The 20,102-nt window shown below is 42.4% G+C and overlaps 1 protein-coding gene and 1 long non-coding RNA gene across 4 annotated transcripts in view; one reads left to right on the top strand and one right to left on the bottom strand.

Annotated features, from left to right (window-relative positions):
* The window catches only part of LOC119505148 (ras and EF-hand domain-containing protein-like), an 87,119-nt gene that overhangs the window by 9,635 nt on the left and 57,382 nt on the right, over positions 1–20,102 (top strand). For all 3 annotated transcript variants that reach the window (XM_037797810.1, XM_037797812.1, XM_037797813.1), the window contains exons 4-5: positions 10,018–10,211; positions 17,978–18,148. The gene's annotated coding sequence lies outside the window, so the exon portion shown is untranslated. The remainder of the gene's footprint in view (positions 1–10,017; positions 10,212–17,977; positions 18,149–20,102) is intronic.
* LOC119505152 lies at positions 2,855–8,140 on the bottom strand. The gene is made up of 2 exons (XR_005210687.1): positions 7,997–8,140; positions 2,855–2,946 (listed from the first exon to the last, which is right to left on the bottom strand). It is a non-coding gene; the product is annotated as an uncharacterized LOC119505152 (long non-coding RNA).

Here is a 20,102-nt window from a genome sequence, read left to right as displayed (position 1 = left end):
GGAAGCGTAAAGGAAAGGGGTGACAATCATCAAAGCAAAGAAAACCACTGGAGCCAAAGCACAGCAATGAGCTTCTATGCCACTGGGGTGGAGCTCTGGAGTAAAGAACAAATTGGGGGCTGAAGCAAGCCATGCCAACTGGAGGAAAGTTCTAGAAAATCTTCAATTAGCCTGGACGGGTTATAACAGAGAGACCGTGTTTAGAAGGTGTCGGGTAGAGACTAGGATGGGGCTGGAGGACCCTGCCAGGGCTGAGCCCACATCCATGTCCAGAAGAAAGAAGGCAGCGAGTGACCAGCCAAGCCATGTCTGCCATGGCTATGGAAGGAAGTGATGGTGCAGGTGCCACGGATTTACCACCACTGGACTAGAGCCAAGGAAACCAGCCAGGAGGACATTATAACAAACAAAACACAAAGTTATAAGGGTGAGATGGGAGTGAGGGCCATCATAACGTCCCCATCACCAACAACAGATTTGGAAGATATTTAGCCAAAAGAAGCAACGAGATTTGAAGTCAGGCTAACACATGTGCTTTAGGTAAGTGTTTCCTTAATGAATGAATGAACAGATTGAATACAGTGGATGGAGAGAAAAGAGGTGCGAAAAATGATTTCACCGTGTTGAGACCACAAAAAGAAGGTCCTGATAGAAGAGTGGGATATCTATTGCATTAAACTGGATCATGAATCTGGAACCAATTATACCATTGAGTTGACTTCCAAATTGTTATTAAACTTGTTATTAAGAGGTAAAGGATAGCAAAGAGACCCAGGGGCATACGTGTGGTGTGCCGGTTTGTATATATATTATGTCCCCCAGAAAAAGCCATATCACTTGCTGCAATCTTGTGGGGGCAGATTGATTAATCTTTTTGATGAGGGTGTGAACTCTTGACTGGATGTTTCCATGGAGATGTGACCCACCCAACTGTGGGTAATAACTTTGATTAGATTATTTCTATGGAGATATGGCCCCGCCCGTTCAGGGTGGGTCTTGATTGACATCCTATAAAAGAACTCACAAACAAAAGGACCTCAGAGCAGCTGAAAGTGACTTTTTGAGAGCTGAGAGAGACATTTTGGAGACGGCCGCCGAAAGCAGTCTTTTGCTGACACTTGGGAGCTGCTAGCCCAGTGTCTGCTCCAGAGAAGCTAAGAGAGGAAAAAACGCCCCAAGAGCAGCATTTTGAAGAATGCACAGGAGCTGAGAGAGGAGTGGAACACAACCCAGGATCAGCAGATGCCAGCCATGTGCCTTCCCAGCTAACAGAGGTTTTCCAGATGCCATTGGCCTAACTTCGGGGAAGGTGTACTCATGTTGATGTCTTAGATTTGGACATTTTCATGGACTTCAGATTGTAAATTTGTGACCAAATAAACTCCCTTTATAACAGCCAATCCATTACTGGTATTTTGTGTAACGGTAGCATTGGCAAACCAGAACATGTGGTAAAGCAGTTTCAGGTAAAGCATCTGAAAGAAGTCGAGAACACACAGGGAAAGAGAAAGAAGCGGGCACAGCACACCCACCCCTTCTCGGGCATGGAGCTAGGCCCCTGCTACAGAGGATCACACTCCAGCCTCCTTTAAAGCAGGCAGGTGGAAGGAGGCAACTGAACTGTAAACCCCAGTGGGGACATGTTCTTGGTTCTGGTCTGCTTTCCAGTGGGTGTGAACCCACTGTAAATGGGAGCTCTTCATGATGTTGCTTCAGTTAGGGCATGGCCCCACTGAATCAGGGAGAATTTTCATCCAGATTATGTAGTCCTTCATAAGCAGAGTGGAAGTCAGATGGGGAGAGAAGTCATGGGGAGCAGCCAGAAGATGGAACTTGAGGGAACCAGAAAGAGAAAGGAGAAGATGCCGACACGTGCATTGCCACGTGACAGTAAAGCCAAAGAACCCCAAAGATTGCCAGCCAAAAGATACCAACCAGGGGAAGAAGCAAGCCTTCTAGCCTCTGAAACCACAAGCCAATTAAACCCTGTTGTTAAGTGAGTCCATTGTATATTTGTTTTAGCAGCCAGGAAACTAAAACATGGCATGATCCCATTTTAAAGATGGGACAAAAAAGGCTCAGAGGTGAGGCTATTTCTCAAGTGCCATCTAAACTAGGGAAGGACTGAGCAAGGATTCAACCTGAGGTCTATTAAATGTCAATGCTCAGGCATTTCTGATCTATTCTGTCTCTCAGAGTTAATGGGACAAATGAATAGACAAAAATGGAATGTTTAACCTAACCTTCAACTACTCGAAGAAATATGTCTATTTTCTGCTTACAGTAAACATTAATCACCTACAGATATTTTACAAGGAAAGAAGTTGTTTCTTCAATGGAAATCACTGAGGCTGCATCCAATTTTCAGCTTTAAAGAGTTCCTACAATATGAAGAAAAGGTGTGTTTCATAATAAAATTCCAATGTTCAAAGATAGGATTTTTATTCCACTGTAATCTAGATTTAAAGTTGGTGGTGGGCACTGGCAATGAGAGAGTGGTGTGTTCAAGTCAAGCCATTTTCTCTAATGCAGGCTGGCTCTGCCTCCTGCAGCCCCCAGCTCTCATGTCACCTCTTCAATGCGACCTCTGACCCCCAGCCTAGAGCAGCCTCTACTCCGCCACGGTGAATGACACACGCTGCTTTACTGTCTTCAGGGCACTGCTGCTGTCTGAAATTAACTACTTTATTTATCACCTGTTTATTATCTGTCTTTCTCTCTCTATCCTAATTCCCCAAGAGACAACCACTAAAACAGACTTGTTCCTCCTTCCCCGACACCTAGAGGAGTGCCCAGTATAGAAAAGGTGCCTCATAAAGATTTGTTCAATGAAAGAGCCAATCCCAGAAACTCACTTCTTTCCGTGTCCTGTGTTCTGCTGCCTGAATCCTCTGATCCATTTCCTCTTCCAGCTCACTCAGCTGCATGGCTGCCTTGTCCTGGGCTCTGAAATCCAAAGGACATGTGCCTTCACGTTATACTATACTCTCAGACTTGTCAGATGAAGAGGAAACTCAGAACTCATCTATTTCAAGCCCCATATTATATACATGAGGAGATGCAATATTCAAAATAACATCCCCTAGTCGTTTCACATGATAAAATGAAATCGGTAATTTGTCCATTTCAGTGCAAAGTTATGTTAAAACTAGACATTAAACAAATGAAATTAGATAAAATTATGTTAAATTAGATTGTAGCAAAGAATAGGTGAAGATATCAAATCATTGGGAAGCTCAGTAAATTGCAAAAATCCTATTTGCTGCCATTACAGAGCTACACACTGGATGTAAAAGAACCCCATAATAGGAGTAAAAGTGTTGGAGAAAACATGGTGAGAAGGATGTACCTATCTACCTGTTGATGAGCAGGTAGAATGGTGTAGCCTTTCTGAAGGTCAGTGTGGTCCACAAAAAGTTAAGTATGTGGAGACCAAAAGGTCCTGCATCCTCATTATGGGGTATGTCATTTGAAGATCTGAGAGCAGAGACATGAATGAACATTTGCAAACTGGTGTTCATGGAGGCAGTAATCATGATTTACAAAGGGTGCAGATGACCTAAGGGTACATTGACTTAAGAATGGAATAGTGTACTGTGGTGTACACATACAGTGGAACATTGAGCAACTACAAGAAGGAGTGAAGCTGTGAGACACATGAGGTGAATGGGTCATGTACACAGTATTTGAGTGAAGTACACCAGAAATAAAGGCAAACACTTTAATGCCTCACCAATATGGACTAACTACAATGTGTAAACTCAGAATTGAATCTTAGAACATAGCCTAACGTGGACATAATTATTGTAATAGTCCCTAGATTGTAAGCTCTTACAGCAGTTAACTCTATCCCTGAATTGTAATGCCTGTCTCTAAACTTTGAGATGCTGATCCCCTAGCATATAACCTGATTGGTCTCTGGAACAATGCATATCTCTGAGACACCTGAAACTCAGAGCTAGAGCTCGGCAGATATGAATGTCAGTATTAGTGCATACAGCCACTGTTCAAAGAAAGAAAAAAAAAAGCTGAAAAAGAGCCCAGACTTCAATTAGTGATATGAATGAAGCAGGTCTGGTTAAGACCAGGGCAAGCCAAGCCAAAGGGTAAAGGTTGAAACTGATTGTGTTTTAAAACTTGAACTTCCATATGAGACCAAGGGAATAGATATCTATTTGGTACAGGATCTAAATTTTCTAAACGGTACAACTCTACAGTCGATTTGTTCAAACACCACAATTCCATGGAACTTTGAATAGAAAGTGAGATATGATAGGTTAGTGTAGGCTGGAGTGAAATAGTGACACATCCCAGAGTAATTTGGGCAGATAATAAAAAACATATTTACAGCCTCCCCCTCCCCAGCCCCGAGGATCTGGGGGAAGGTGCGGATGTGTTGGACATTCTCACCTGGACTGGTGTTGATGTTGTCACAAACATTGGGACTGGCGATTTGATGTGCTGAGCCCTCGATCATGGGACTTGCTCTTATGAAGCTTGCTACTGCAAAGGAGAGTCTAAACTTGCATATAATTGTGCCTCAGTGTCTCCCCGAGTACCTCTTTGTTGCTCAGATGTGGCCTTCTCTCTCTCTAACTGAGCCATCTCGACAGGTGAACTCGCTGCCCTCCCCCCATGTGGGACCCGACTCCCAGGGTTGTAAATCTCCCTGGTAATGCAGAATACGATTCCTGGGGATGAATGTGGACCTGGCATCGTGGGACTGAGAATATCTTCTTGACCAAAAGGGGAATGCAGAATGAGACGAAATAGTTTCAGTGGCTGAGAGATTTCAAATGAAGTTGAGAGGTCACTCTGGTGAACATTCTTATGCACTATATAGATAACATGTCTTTGGTTTTAATGCATTGGAGTAGCTAGAAGGAAATACCTGGAACTACCAAACTCCAACCCAGCAGTCTGGACTCCTGAAGACAATTATATAGTAATGTAGATTACAAGGGGTGACAGTGTGATTGTGAAGACCTTGTGGATCACACCCCCTTTATCTAGTGTATGGATGAGTAGAGAAATGGGGATGAAAACTAAAGGACAAATGGGGTGGGATGGGGCGGATGATTTGGGTGTTCTTTTTTCACTTTTATTTTTTATTCTTGTTCTGGTTCTTTCTGATGTAAAGAAAATATTCAGAGATAGATTGTGGTGACGAATGCAAAACTATGTGATCATACTGTGGACAGTGGATTGTATACCATGGATGATTGTATGGTGTGTGAATGTATTTCAATAAAACTGAATTTAATTTAAAAAAAAAACCCATAGCAAAAAAATAGTTTAAATATAATTTTGATATTGCATTATATAAAACTTCAATGCTATATGCTAAAATTAGAAGGGAAGAAGAGCTCTAAACAATACTTATTTATCTTTGTCCCCTTAAAGATAAGGTTGCTTTCTAGAAAACTTCTGTTTCTTTTAGTAACTGAATTAAATCTCTCTCTGTAGAGACAGAACATTCTGATTTGCTAGAAAGTTAGAAATGGAAATATTTAGGTGAGAAGGAGTCAAGGATAATTTTATTTTGCAATTGTCTAGTATGGAGTTGTGTGTCACTTTACAGCATTTGGAGTTTCAGATTAAACCCTAAAAAAGAAAAAAAACAGAATTGTTTTCTTTCAGCTTCATATCTAATTATTTAGCTTGTCATATGCATATGCCTTGCCCACCCAAATAGATTACAAGCTACATGAAAGCAGAAACCATGAGTTCTCGAGAGCCAATTCACCTGGACCAATGACATTTTATTAATAAATGGTAGAGAGCAGAGCTTAAATGTAAAAATAGGCCCCCATCTTCCTGTTTGAGGAGCTTCTGCTACACCACCCAACCTACTTTTAACTTATTTGCTCCCTCACAACACAATTTGTTCATGTATTAGTTTAATTTCTACATAAAACTCCAAACTAGTGTTGGAAAGTGGGGAAGACCCCAAAGTAAATTTTTGAATAGCTTCTTACTGTTTTCTACTCCTATTTATTTTCCCCTCACACACAGACTTCCTCAGGTTATGTTAACCACGTTTGGAAAGACAGCTTGTTTCTGTTTCTAAGTTCCTGCTACAGAAATTACATATCTCCACAGCAATTTTTTTTTGTCAAATCTGGGACAGTAAAAAGCTAAGCCAGAAGTTCCTTCTTGTTTGTTATGACCACTTTTTCAAGCCAGTCCTTCTAAACATCCAGTCCCCAGAATATCTGGGACCTCTCCTGAATGTGTTCTCCCTGCCATTCTCATTTCTCAGCAACTCTTGTTTCTTTTCTGTTTTTTCTGTCTTTGTTTTTTTTTTGGTTGTAAATCAGGGAGCCCATGAAGAGCGTTTGCCCCGGCCATTCCTAATTCTTGGCATGTTGGAACTGTGCACGATAACCTGGCCCAGGGCCCCGCAAACAAAGAGAAGATAGAAGCAGCTCTTCCACCATCTCCTAACCAGACATGGGGCTGAGGATGTTCCTTGGCTAAGAATGTAAGGGAATGATCACAGGTCAGCATTTAAACATATAAGTGAGGTCTTCAACAGCTAAGAGGAGACGGGCAAATAGAAACTGCTGGCTCAGAATGGAACCAGGCTCCAGATCCCAGCCAGAGAGCACAGGCTTTGAAAGGAGAAGGCGTTCAGGGAGAAGACACCAGCACAGCTCATCCTAAGGCGACGTGCTAATCCATGGTGAGAGAGGTAGTGATGAGAACATAAAGGACACTGCTCCCTTATTCCCTTTGGGTTTACATGGAACTGTCCTTAGAAGCTGTGTGCATGTGTGTGTCCACATAACATTGTGTGGGTCTGTGTGTACCTGTGTGTGTTTTAATAGAAATTCACTGGAAAATCTGAAGAATCCACGTGTGTGCCTGCCAGTCACCCCTTAAGGGAAGCCAACTCTGGGGTTCGGGTCCTTACTCCAGAATATTCTCCAACATTTGGAGATCTAATGACCACCCTTTATTACCCTAATGCAGACCCCTAGAAGGCAAATGAGGTCAGGAACTGAAATCAGAAGAAACCCCCCATGAGAAGTTTAACTCTTGCATGCCTACATTTTCCCTTCTCCATTTTTATTCCCTTCAGTGACTTCAAAGGGTCAACTATGACAGCTTCATCTTCTTGCTGAGGGGGAGAATAGAGAGAGGAGCTGAAAGAAAGTGGAAACTGCAGCACCGACCTCCCCAGCCCCCAATGCAGTATGGGCAGCACCCATCAAAGGGGTGTATTTATAAATTCCAGACACCAGCGGGGTGGGGTGCGCAGCAGCTGGGAGTGGGGAGAAGCACGTGGCAGTGAGAAGCATCTGTGCAGCACAGCACCCAGGATGTGCGACAGACAAAGCACCCTCTCTTTCCCAATAGTTTGGTCCTGCTGGGGAAAAGAGGCTGACACTTGGTAATGCAACAATGTAAATGCTGCTACCACATGTGGTTGCTGTTAAAACCAGTAAGCCATCCTTTGTAAGCCAGTTACAGCTTAGATAAAATTACTGTATTATATAGTGAGGGTGTAACAGGTTTTTGGCTTTAGCTCAGGTGGGAGGGTCAGGTGAGCAGGGCTAGAAAGAGGGAAAGAAGCCTTGCTCCACCTGTGTGGAGGTGAATATTGTCATCCTCCTTTTGCAAATGCAAAAGCTGAGGCTCAGGGAAATGCAATAACCTTCCCAGGGTCACACACCTATAGGTGACAAAGCCAGTCTTCAATGGGAGTTACGCCCACCTCTCGGGACAGACCATTTCCTGTAGTTCAATTACCTCGATGTAAGATTTTTTTGAAAATGTCTTCAAATTGTTACATATCTAATTACTGGCCTAGAATAGTTGATATAATGGGATCACAGAGATCTACTGACTGACTGTTGGCTAACCCCACAAGTTACCGCCTGATCAACTTCCCCTCTCAGCGCTATCATAAGGTGATAACGCAGCTCAGTCCATTTGCCACACGGGTCAGAGAGCAAGTTAAAGGACCACCTAGAAAGGATGACTTCCATACCTCTTCACGGCAATGGCCAGGTTTTCCATTTCCAGGCTCTGAAGTTTGATCTCACAGATACAGTTCGTTATAACGTGTTCATATGGCTCAATGAGTCTTAACTCCACGAGGTTGATGTTTTCATACAGGGTACTAACTTACTCTTTTCTGCCAAAAATAAAAATAAAAATTGTTAGTAACCAATAAAATAACATATAAAGGTAAATTTGCAGAGCATTTTTTAAGAAAGAGACACATAAGTAAAGAACCAAGGTGGGAAAGAGCAGCAGGAATAGAATGACCTAGAGTGAAGAGAAAGCAGTCAGAGATACTGTTGCGTTATTCTTGATGCCAGAAGACAGAGACCTATAAAAGCCCTGGAAAAGAAAAGGGAGGAATTGACAAGGAAACATTTTTTTTTGGTCACAGCTGTTTTTTCTGTTTTGTTTTGTTTTGTTTTTTTAAATAGAAAGATAAAAAAAGTTACAGAAAAAAATTAGTTAACATGAAGTCATTTACTTAATTCCATGTTGCTCTAATCTCCCATAAGATGTGTTTTAGCCTTTATAGTCATAAGAGTGGATATACCTATTCTTTTATATTCAGTTACAAATTATTTCTTGTAAATATTTATATATGTATTTCTGTGTGACAGTCCACATACTTTATTACCTTTCATTAAAATACAGAAGTGTCCAGAGCTATTTTAGTAGAACATTTGACAAGAGTTGGTAACCAATGTGATGGAGAATACAGGGGAGAGTTGGTGAAGATGGTGGTGTCCTTGACTCACAGTTTAGAAGAGGGAGCTGGTGTACTAGGTGGAATCAGCATGATCTATGAACAGTTCACTTTTTATTTGTAGTTAATGAAAACCATCTACCTCAGCTGCTATCCATGGGATGCTTTCACTGTGTGTGCACTTCACCACCAGCACCACTGCCCCACCGTAGCCAAAGCTTCTCTAGAGTGATGGCAGCTTACTGTCCTCTGTGGGCAGCTCACTCCATCAGAAACCATCCACCCCATCCTCCCTTCTTCTGATCCCACTGGAGAGCCAGGCTCGGTAACAGTCAACCCAAGCTGTGACTATGCTGTGACAGTGGCAGCACTTCTTGAGAATAAAGAACATTTACGCCAGTGGGAAGAAGAAATGCCGGGAATTTAGATAACATGAAATTCTATGGATCAGAGATGATAATTTACCATACTCCCAGCATCATAGAATGCCACCAACTGGCATCAAGTTTAGAAATGTTAAGGATAGCAAATAATCAAAACAAAGCTAACCACTTTCACACACTGAATTATCTATGAAACCGTCTCCAGTGGCTTGGATAATCCTTAAGTTCAGTGATCTGCTATGATTATAAAAGTCCTTCTGTCTCCTGCCCCCTACCTAGAGAGATTCCTCCCATATATAGGTTAAACACTGGAAGGTATCACTAGTATCCAGGTGTTAATCATATTCTGGCAAATTTTTAGACAGGCCATTCTAGGAACCATGACATCTGAGAGCATTTCACAGTCACCTGTGGGGCCAAATGACACCAGAATGACAGCTATGGAGGACCACTGAGAAATCCTTGGCACAAAATCCATACCCATCCAACACCCTGATTTAACAACTGTTAATGTTTGCCACATTTGCTATTTACTTTGCTTAAATATTTAAAAATAAACACAAACATCATGATAAATCACCCCCCCCAAAATATCCATACCTACCCACCCACCCACTCGATCAATGTTCTCTGAGCTTCTGCCCTGTTACTCTGTTGAAGGCAGCCCGCTGTGATGCTACAAGGCACAAGAAAGACTGAGGTAATCCCAGTCCTCAGTAATTTAAAGGCTGTGCACACAGCCAACTCCCAATTGGGCTACAGGACACAGTGAGATATAATATGATTCATTATTGTAATAAAAAGTTCTGTTTAGCACATACTATTTTCCAGGTATTTTACTAAGCAACTTGTGTGCATCATATTTTTGAACATTCACAGCAACCTTTACACTAAGTACTTTATCAATCCATTTTGCAGATCAGGTGGGGCTAAGTGGCCAAGGCCATACAGTGATCATGTGGCAGAGTTGGGATCCACACCCAGGCTGATGCTGGAGGCCCTGTGATCAACACATCATATTGCTTCACAACTATGTTGAACATCTGAACTCTGGCAGAAGAAAAGGGATTTGAAATCAATCCACAGAACTATGAAACCTTTCAACAGATGAGGTATGTATTTACTCAGAAGCTTAACCCCAAGTTGGTCCACGTAGCTGTGAACTCTCCCTCCCAGGTCTGCTGGTACAAATAAACTGCTCGGTCTGTGCAGAGGCCAATCGTGAGTCAAAAGAACTGCTCAAGTTAAGTTTTATTAGTAGAACTACAGTTGAGCAAATCTCTTCAGTGGGTGATACAACACATAGAAAGCTGCCCTCCCTCCCAGAAAAGCTGAGTGCAAATACTATATTTCTTAGAGTGGGAAAAAAAATTAAAAAGTCTATTCTTAAATTGCCCCACGTTAATTTCAAGGTACATCATGATCTGTCACTTCTTTGCCTTTTGTACTTTAGTGATCAGCAGCAGTGTGTGAAGCATAAAAACCTGCTCTTTAATAGGCACCTGGCCATCAGGGATGGCTATTAAGATGCTTTCACCCAGAGTCCTTGCTTACTGGCTAATTTCATGACAATAAAATTATTCAGAAGTGGGTGTCTGCAAATTTCTAAAACAAGAAAGAAATATAACAAGTCAAATTTCCTTGGGACCTTTGCTGGTCCTGGTATTACACAGAATTTCAGAAATATTTTACAGTGAAGTGCACTAGCAGAAATATGTCACAGGATTACCTGCTGTGCCAGAAACTGCCTGGATGCTCTCCTATCCAGGGGCTTCTTGCAGGGCCCACAGGGTGACTTTATTTCCCCAGCACCTCCAGCAGATAGGTTGGATCCATGTGACTAGTTCTGACCAATGGGATGTGAGTAGAAATTGTCAATTCCAGGCTGGCCCCTAAAATCCTTTGCATTATCCTCAGCTCATATGTCTGTCATTTTCATAATCATAGCTGGCATTATAGTTTCCTCTTTTGCTTTTTTTATCATCCTCTTCCAGATGAAAATATTTCCTCATCTCCTTATTTGAGCTTCATATTAACTTAGTAACAAAACTTCTTGGATCAGGGTAATTCTTTACCACTACCACCCACTACTCTCTTTAGAAGGGACTAAAAGATTATTCTGAAGCATTAACACAGTGAAGTGAGCATTTATTAAGCACTTTGTATATACAATCCAGGGACTGGTCTAAGCACTTAAATGTATTATCTCACTTAATCCTCTCTATGACCCTCTGGAGAAGTTATTTCTAGTATCTTATTTACTGCAGAGGAGACTGAGGCAGAGGGGTAAGGAAGGTTTGGTAGCAGTGCTGGGATCACAAACTCCATCCATCCGCCTCCAGAGCCTGGCTCTCCTGGGAGGAAGTAGCTTTTCAAGGCAAAAGTAAGTGTCGACTGGTTTTCTCAGTCCCAACTACATGCCTCAATTTAAGAAAATTTGACATAACTAGATTTAAAAAAGAATTATGTTGAAAACTGGTAAAAAGGATTATCCACATCACAAAGGGATCCCTTTAAAGAATGAAGGCATGACTGAGATTAAAATAAAATAACCTGGGGGAGGAACCTAAGATGGCGACTAGGTGAGACAGAGAAAAAAACACCTCCATGGAAAACACTAGATAAAAAGCCAGAAAGGACCCAGAACACCACTTCCAAAGTAGCACCAGCCGGACAAGTTCTGCTAAAGCCACAGGGAACGTGCGTTTGGTGAAACCAGGAGTCTGCATTCTGAAATGAGTGAGTGAGTAGGCTGATCCATTGGCCACGCTGCAGTGAGGGGAGACGCTGGGCTGGCCTTTTTTTTTTTTTTTTTTTTTAAAGAGAGAAGCCCGGGAACAGCTGCAGATAAGATGGGAGCAGTCTGAACTAACGCCTCGGTGTCTGGGGTTGAGGATACCCCTTCCCACACCCACTGCAGATTGTCTCGGGTCCAGGGAAACAAAGGGGAGAAACCCAGCCTCGCAGCTGTCACCCCAGTGGGCGGAGCTCCTCCTGCCCAGGACCGAGCATGCAGCGCGGAGCTGAGCTGAGAGGCCCAGCCTCGCGGCTTTCACCCCAGCGGGCAGGGCTGCTCCTGCCCAGGGCCGAACACACAGCACAGAGCCGAGTCGAGAGGCCCAGCCTCGCAGCCATCACCGCAGTGGGCGGGGCTGCTCCTGCCCGGGGCTGAGCACGTCTCCCCAGCGGGCAGGGCTGTTCCTGCCCAGGGCCGAACACACAGCACAGAACCAAGACAAGAAACCCAGCCTGACAGGGAGTCTTTCCCGCAGCACCGCTCACACGACACAATATTGGCCGTGGACAGTGGCCTTGAATACACCCACGGCTGATTGTCCCGGAGCTGGGAGAGCGGAGCTGTGTAGAAAGGGGGAAGTTAACATGTCCCATTCAACCATCTTTGAAGTGGGCTGGGAACGCCCCTACACAGTCTGGCGGCCCAGGGCTTCCCTGGAGGCCGGCGCTCACTTGTGACATGGCACGGCCCTCCCTCCCTCAGCAGAGGTCCTGGGAAAGCACAGCAGGGAGGGGGGAACCGCTCGGAAATCCCAGGGAACCTACGCCAATACCAAGGACTTTTGTGTCAGCAGCAGAGAACAGCCTTAAATCTCTGGGAACACCTGGGAGGTTTGATTGTTATACCTGCCCTTCCTCCCTAACTGCTCGGGCACATGCCCCTCATTGAGGGCAGACAGCACCGACAACACACCCAAATTAAGTGCACCAATTGGACCCCAAAAGAATCAGATCCCCACATAACACAAAGTTGGGGAGAACTGACTTGAGGGGAATAAGTGGCTCACGGATGCCATCTGCTGGTTAGTTAGAGAAAGTGTATGTCACCAAACTGCAATACTAGCAAATTAAACATCAAGTAAAGCAAATGCCAAGAGGCCAAAAACAACAGAAAATCTTAAAGCATGTGATAAAACCAGATGACATGGAGAGCCCCAACCCAAACACTCAAATCAAAAGATCTGAAGACACACAGTTCCTGGCAGAATTAATCAAAGAACTACAGACAGGCAAAGAGAGCATGGCACGGGATGTAAAAGACTTGAAGAAGAGCATGGCACAGAATATGAAAGACATAAAAAAGACCCTAGAAGAGCATAAAGAAGATATTGCAAGAGTAAATTAAAAAATAGATCTTATGGAAATTAAAGAAACTGTAGGCCAAATTAAAAAGACTCTGGATACTCATAATACAAGATTAGAGGAAGTTGAACAACAACTCAACCTCCTCGAGGAGCACAGAACAGAAAATGAAAGAACGAAAGAAAAGATGGAGAAAAAATTGAAAGAATTGAAATGGATCTCAGGGATATGATAAATAAAATAAAGCGTCCAAATTTAAGACTCATTGGTGTCCCAGAAGGGGAAGAGAAGGGTAAAGAGTATTCAAAGAAATTGTTGGGGGAAACTTCCCAAACCTTCTACACAATATAAATACACAAAGCATAAATGCCCAGCGAACTCCAAATAGAATAAATTCAAACAAACCCACTCCAAGACATATTCTGATCAAACTGTCAAATACTGAAGAGAAGGAGCAAGTTCTGAAAGCAGCAAGAGAAAAGCAATTCACCACATACAAAGGAAACAACATAAGACTAAGTCATGACTACTCAGCGGCCACCATGGAGGCGAGAATGCAGTGGCATGACATATTTAAAATTCTGAGAGAGGAAAATTTCCAACCAAGAATACTTTATCCAGCAAAACTCTCCTTCAGATTTGAGGGAGAGCTTAAATTTTTCACAGACAAACAAATGCTGAGAGAGTTTGCTAATAAAAGACCTGCCCTACTTCAGATACTAAAGCGAGCCCTACTGACAGAGAAACAAAGAAAAGAAAGAGAGATATAGAGACTTTTAACAGACATATATAGAATATTACATCCCAGGTCACTGGGACACACGTTCTTCACTAGTGATCACGGATCTTTCTCCAGAATGGACTGTATGCAGGGACATAAAAACAAGCCTCAATAAAATAAAAAAATACAAAAATGGATTTGTTCAAAGAACATTCTCTGCCCACAATAGAATACAAATAGAAATCAATAACCATCAGAGACTTGCAGAATTCACAAACACCTGAAAGATAAAAATGAGGGGGAGATGAAAACATTCCCGGACAATCAAAAGCCGAGGAACTTCATCACCAGTAGATCAGTCCTAAGCAGGCTGAAAGGAAGGGACACTAAACAATTGACTGAAACCACATGAAGAAATAAAGATTTCCAGTAAAGATCACATGGTAGATATAAAGACCTATACTACTGTATGGTTGATTTATAACTCCACTATTTACTTCCTACAGGATCTAAAATGCATAAACTGTAATGATAAGACAGTGGTTTTGGACTCAATGTAAAATATGTAATTCTTGACAAGAACTACATAAAGGTGGGGGAATGGAGGAGTATAGGAACACAGTTTACATGTCCTATTGAAGTTAAGTTGGTATCAAAGAAAAACAAGATTGTTATAGATTTAAGAGGTTAAATTTAAGCCCCATGGTAAACACAAAGAAAATATCAAAGAATATGACCAAAGAGATGAAAAGTAGAGTAGGGGTTCCAAGAAGTGGGGGAAGGGGCAATGGGGAGTTAAGAAATGAGAGTAGGGGTTTTGGTTTGGGGTGAAGGGAAACTTCTAGAAATGGATGGTCAGAAGGTGATAGCATTGCAACATTCTAAATGTGATTAATCCCACTAAGGGAGTGCTAGGGAGAGGTGGAATAGGAAGATTTAGGCTATATATATCTTTCCAAAATTGAAAAAAAAAAAAAAAAGACAGTCTGAATAGATGACAATTAAATGCCAAGGATGATCCTGGATGGAATCTGAGGAGGAGAGGAGGCTCAAAGGGACATAGCTGGCACACAAGGGGAAAAAAAAAAAAAAAAAGGAAATATAGAATGTAAGCTTTATATCGATGTTGAATTTCTTGAACTTCTTAGCTGCGTTTAATGAGATTGCATAAAATAATGTTCTTGCCCATGGGAAAGGTATATGTGAATTATATTGCCTGTTCAAAGATACGTGCAGCTTGCTCCCATATGTTCAGAAGATAGAGCAATAGATGATGAGTGTTAGGGAGGGAGGGAGGGAGGGGGGTAGAAAGGGAGGGAAAGAAAGAGTGGTGTGACAGGATCTTAAAGGTGATGGATCAGGGTATCGGGGGAGGGGGGGGCAGGGTATGATGGAGTTCTATGTATGGGGTTTGTACTATTTTTACAACTGTTCCTGTAAGACTGAACTTATTTCAGAATAGAATTTATTATTAATAATAAAAAAAAAGAACATCAAAAAATAAAATAAAATAAAATAAAATAAAATAACCTTATAAAATTTGGTTTACTTAAAGCTTTTCAGGGAAAGCCCTATTGTATACAGTGAGGCATTCCATCTTCCTTCCCGCATCTCTTGGTCTGTGTGCTGCATTTGATCTGCTCCCCTGAAACTGGAGAACAATCTGGGTTGTGCTAGGAGAATGCAAAGTAACACACCCTGGTGGTTTTTACACCAGATCAAAAAACATAAACAAAGCAAAACAAAAACAGAAGACACTTTATCACGGCAAGAGGTAATACCAGCTCTCTCTGTGCAAGATTTAGGCAGCCAGACACCCATGGATTCTTCAGGGCCATGACTGGGTGACAAGAAAATCTTTTGCTCCACTCCGGAGAGTATAGCAGTCACTGGCCTCTCCCAGCATACTTGCTACTGGCGTCAGAGGTTAAACAAGCAGAGCCTGCACAATGGTGCACATGAAGCTGTTTTCTTTTTCTTCTGAGCCTGAGCCAGCTGGGTGCATGTGGGTGCTGAGATGGGGGCCCAGTGGTGACCGGCCTCCATGACACTTTTAATTCATTAAGTCCCGTGCCTCATCCAAGCCAATCAGATTTGGACTCACAGATGCCATGAAGAACTGTTTACAGGTGTGTGGGACGAATAGGAGGTAAAGATTAAGGGTCATTTGTGTTAGTAGGTCAAGACAAAAAAAAAAAAAATCCCTGCTTCTGTGCTGAGCCAGTAATACTAAAAAATAAAAAAAAAAGTCTAATTTCTGTCTGAAGAAAAGAGATTAAATGAACCCGTCAGAGAAAAGTACACCCAGAGTTACCAGTCGGCCTTAGATGTTTAAAATCTGAGCCTATTTGTCATCCTGTACAATATGTAAAAGATGATTTTTGTGAAAGAGAAAAGTAACAGCTAGTTATTGATGAAAAAGCCAAAATTTAACATTTCCGAATGATCCCTGGGAAATAAGCATTTTTAAATTGCAAATATCCCCACTGAAGTGAAGGGGGAAATTATATGTACTTAGAAGAAAAAAAAGAGGTATAGGTAAGATGTGTAAAAAGTTTTGAAGTCACACATTTAAAAAAGATTATTTTATTTAGAAGAACACACAGATGCATATGTTCATGTATTTGTAATGCGGTCAGGCTGGTATTTAGAACACCTGGACACCTCTGGTCTCAGAACACCCCTGAGAAAGAGTCAAGTGCAGACGAACCCACTCCACACTGAAGGACATGCTGACCTACAAGTGTTGTTAGGAAAAGTGGCCCTTAGAGTCTAATCTTGGTGCTGTAAGCAGTAAAATAGATAGCAAACCTATTTATTCAAACTATGTGCTGTAGAGTTCTAAAATCCAAGGCAATGTTTTGCAAACAAAAGCAAATAAGCATTAAATTCCAAGGTCTATACCATTCTTCAGTAGTTGCTGCCACAAGAAAACTGATGCCATGACCCCTTAACATCTGAGCATGAAAAAACATCCATAATATCCAGGAGGTGCCATGTTAGATCCTGGAAATAAAATGGTAAGAAACAGACTCAGTCCCTTCCCTCAGAAAGTTCACACATGATTGACAAAATGCCCTGACGGCAAACAACAGGTGACCATGGCCAGTCTGGGGGGTGGGATTACCTGGGAAGCTACATTTGAGCAGAGGTAGGAAGGATAAGTAGATGGCACCCTAGGCAAAAAAGGGGGGTAGGAGATCCCAGCCATCAGTAACCACAAAGGCTGTGCAGAGCTTCAAGGCAGAGGTGGGTGGGGAGCAGGAGGGGCTGGCAGTTCAGTGAGGCTGGAGAGCTGAATGGGGTGGGAGCAGAGCAGAGGTGTCCCAGGAGGCTGGAGGACTTAGGAGCCAGGCCAGCTAGGACGTGCAGCGTGTAAGAGACGCAGAGGTTTAAAGGCGTTGAAAGAGATGGCATGATCAAGTTTGCGTCGTAACTATTCCCATCTTCATCCACTTTGGGCTGAACCAGAGAATTAAGCAAAGAATTTTGAAATAAATTTTGCAGACATAAAGGTAAATCTAAAGCCACTGCAATTTAATCCAGAAATGTGGGCCTTCGGGAGTTTTCACTGCCTTCTACTTGTCTTTAGTATAGAATCAGCAGAATTAAAGACAATAAAATCTGATAGTATCATCATTTCTCTTTGGGGATAAGAATAATAGTTATATTTCCACTATATGTAACACCAGTTGACCTTTACAGATGCCCTGAATGAACCATACTGACACTTAGACTGTAAATAGAAAGGCTTATCCTTTTTCCCCATACCAGTTAAGTAAAAATTACTGATTTCAAAATGTTCTTTTATTACATAGAATAAACTCCAACTAACTGGAGAATAAATTCCAACAGCCCAATCCAACTATGCTGCTAGAACAGGGCAGCATACTTCTTTCTGAAGTTTGTCTTTCTTTCTGGACAGAGTGTGCCTTTGCGCACTAACAACCTTCAAACCCGTCACCTATGGATGGAAGAGATCCCAGTCTCTGTTCTCGCAGTAGGTCTCCCTCATCCATTAACTCAGTTACAGAATGGGTACCTGGCTCTCTCTTCCAGAGAAAACACACAGTGATCTCATCCACTTGGTGCCACCAGCCTGAGACTTGGGAAGAGAAGCCGGTCCAGCATCCTGGGCTCTCCTAGTGTGTGTTTTACTGCTGTTTGGACAAAGGATGATCTAATCCAAGTATTAAACCACCAGTGCCTGAGCCAGGACCTCCTACCCAGGTATATCTCATGTGGTAAAATTCTTCCTGGGTTTGTGTCACCCTGGAAAATAGTTTACTTACGTATGTACTTATTTTGGTAACATTCCCCAAAAGGTTTTAAAAGTGTAAACTTCTAGAAGATGAGACTGTTAACTAGATTTATTCAAGGTTTAGGAACAATTCATACTGCAAATTGCCTCCTATTTAAAATCACTGACATTTAGTTACTGACAGTTTCCCAACGGAGAGAGGAAAATACAGACAGCAAGCATCATTGTGTTGAAGGTTTGGAGAAGGTACAAACCCCAAACAGCAGAGGGCTTCTTAAAGCATGAATGAACAGTAAATGGGATAAGTGTGATGGTCTGGCTGAGTTCAAATACTTCCCCCACCACATCCTGGCTTCGTGACTCAGGGCAAAATGCTTAACCTCTAGAGCTTCACTGTCCTCACACATAAGGTGGGTTTAATACTGGAACCTGCCACATAGGGTTGTCATGAGGATCAACCCCTACTAAAGCACAAAGAACAGTGCATGGCACACTACAGGTAATCAGTAAATGTTAGCCATTGTTATGATCTACCTCTACCCTTGATCCCTCTGCCCAACCGGGTTAGAAAGAAGTAGATGGTTGTCTCTCATCAGTGTCTGTGTTGTATTTTGAGAAAAGGCCAAGAGTGGTGTGGTGTGGAAGCCCTATGGACAGAAACGTCATGTGGGCACCAGAACTAGTGGCACTGAAAATGAGAACTGGCCATGACTAAAGTCACTGGGCAAAGTTCTGCGAAGTCCAGGAGTCAGTTTTAACTTTTTCAGTAAAGCATCCAGAAAGAAAGTATTTCAGGCTTTGCAGGCATTCGATCTCTGCTGCAGCTACTCAGCTCTGCCACTGTAACATGAAGGCAACCGTAGATGATAAATGAACCTTGAGCAAGGCTGTTCTAATAAAACTTTATTTATGCAAACAGGCAGAGGGCCAAGTGGGCTTTCCTTTGCTGACCCCAGATATAGTATATTAACCTAAAACCCTGAGCATGGCAATGGGGATGGGGCAGCGCAGACCTCTCCCTTCCACCCAGGAAAACCAGCTTGTGCTCACACTCTGTCCCTAGGTCCATATCAATTTTTTTCATATGTGGAGATCACATTATTAATGTGCTATATATGCATACATATATATGTATGAATATATACTTCTGTATTTAAGAGTACTTATCTGACAATGCACATTTACTCTCTCAGCATCCCTCTTATGTCAGCGTTCCGTGAGTCAAGTTAAATATAGACATCATCTAGTAATGTTATTGCAAGTGAATGGTGTATTGTATTTATTTTTTACTGGAAATTTCTATCTTGGAAAGATAGATAGAGGTTTGAGGAGAAATGAATAGTGCCATATCAGTTTCTTTGCAAAATTTCCCTTTCGATAAATTCTGTCATCTTCCCAGGTTTGCCTGGGATTATCCCAGTGTATCCTCATTGCCCTGCATCCTGTCTGCTTTGGCATTTGTACAGAATTTTCACTCTTTTTCCAAGTATTAATTATTAACAGTTGTATTAAAATAATCCAGGCTGAGTTAGCATGGTTCTCACTCTTTCCTTCCAGCTCCTGTCATGATTTCACCTAGTAGCACGTGAGGCATCCTTATAGTGAAAAGTCTTCTCATGTGGCTAAGTCAGAAATACGGTCAGTGATAAACCAATCTCTGCTTTTCTGGCCCTTTCCAGATGCAATGTAACTCAAATTTGCCTTCAGGGGCAGGAAACAGAGCACTCACTGATAGAACAAAGTAAGCTTGGGCAAAAGAAGCTGGCGACAGGGGATTCGCTCAGGTGACAGATGGTGGTGGGAGGGACTGGCTGCCTCACTGGCCACCTAGAGAATCGGCCAGTGGAGCTGCCACCTTTAGGATGTGCAAAGCCACCAGGCAGCCACTGGGTGGAATCAGTGGGAAACTGGGAAATTATAGGC

Source organism: Choloepus didactylus, chromosome 10, assembly GCF_015220235.1.
Source record: "Choloepus didactylus isolate mChoDid1 chromosome 10, mChoDid1.pri, whole genome shotgun sequence".
Taxonomy (NCBI): domain Eukaryota; kingdom Metazoa; phylum Chordata; class Mammalia; order Pilosa; family Megalonychidae; genus Choloepus; species Choloepus didactylus.
This window is presented reverse-complemented; position numbering and strand designations above follow the sequence as displayed.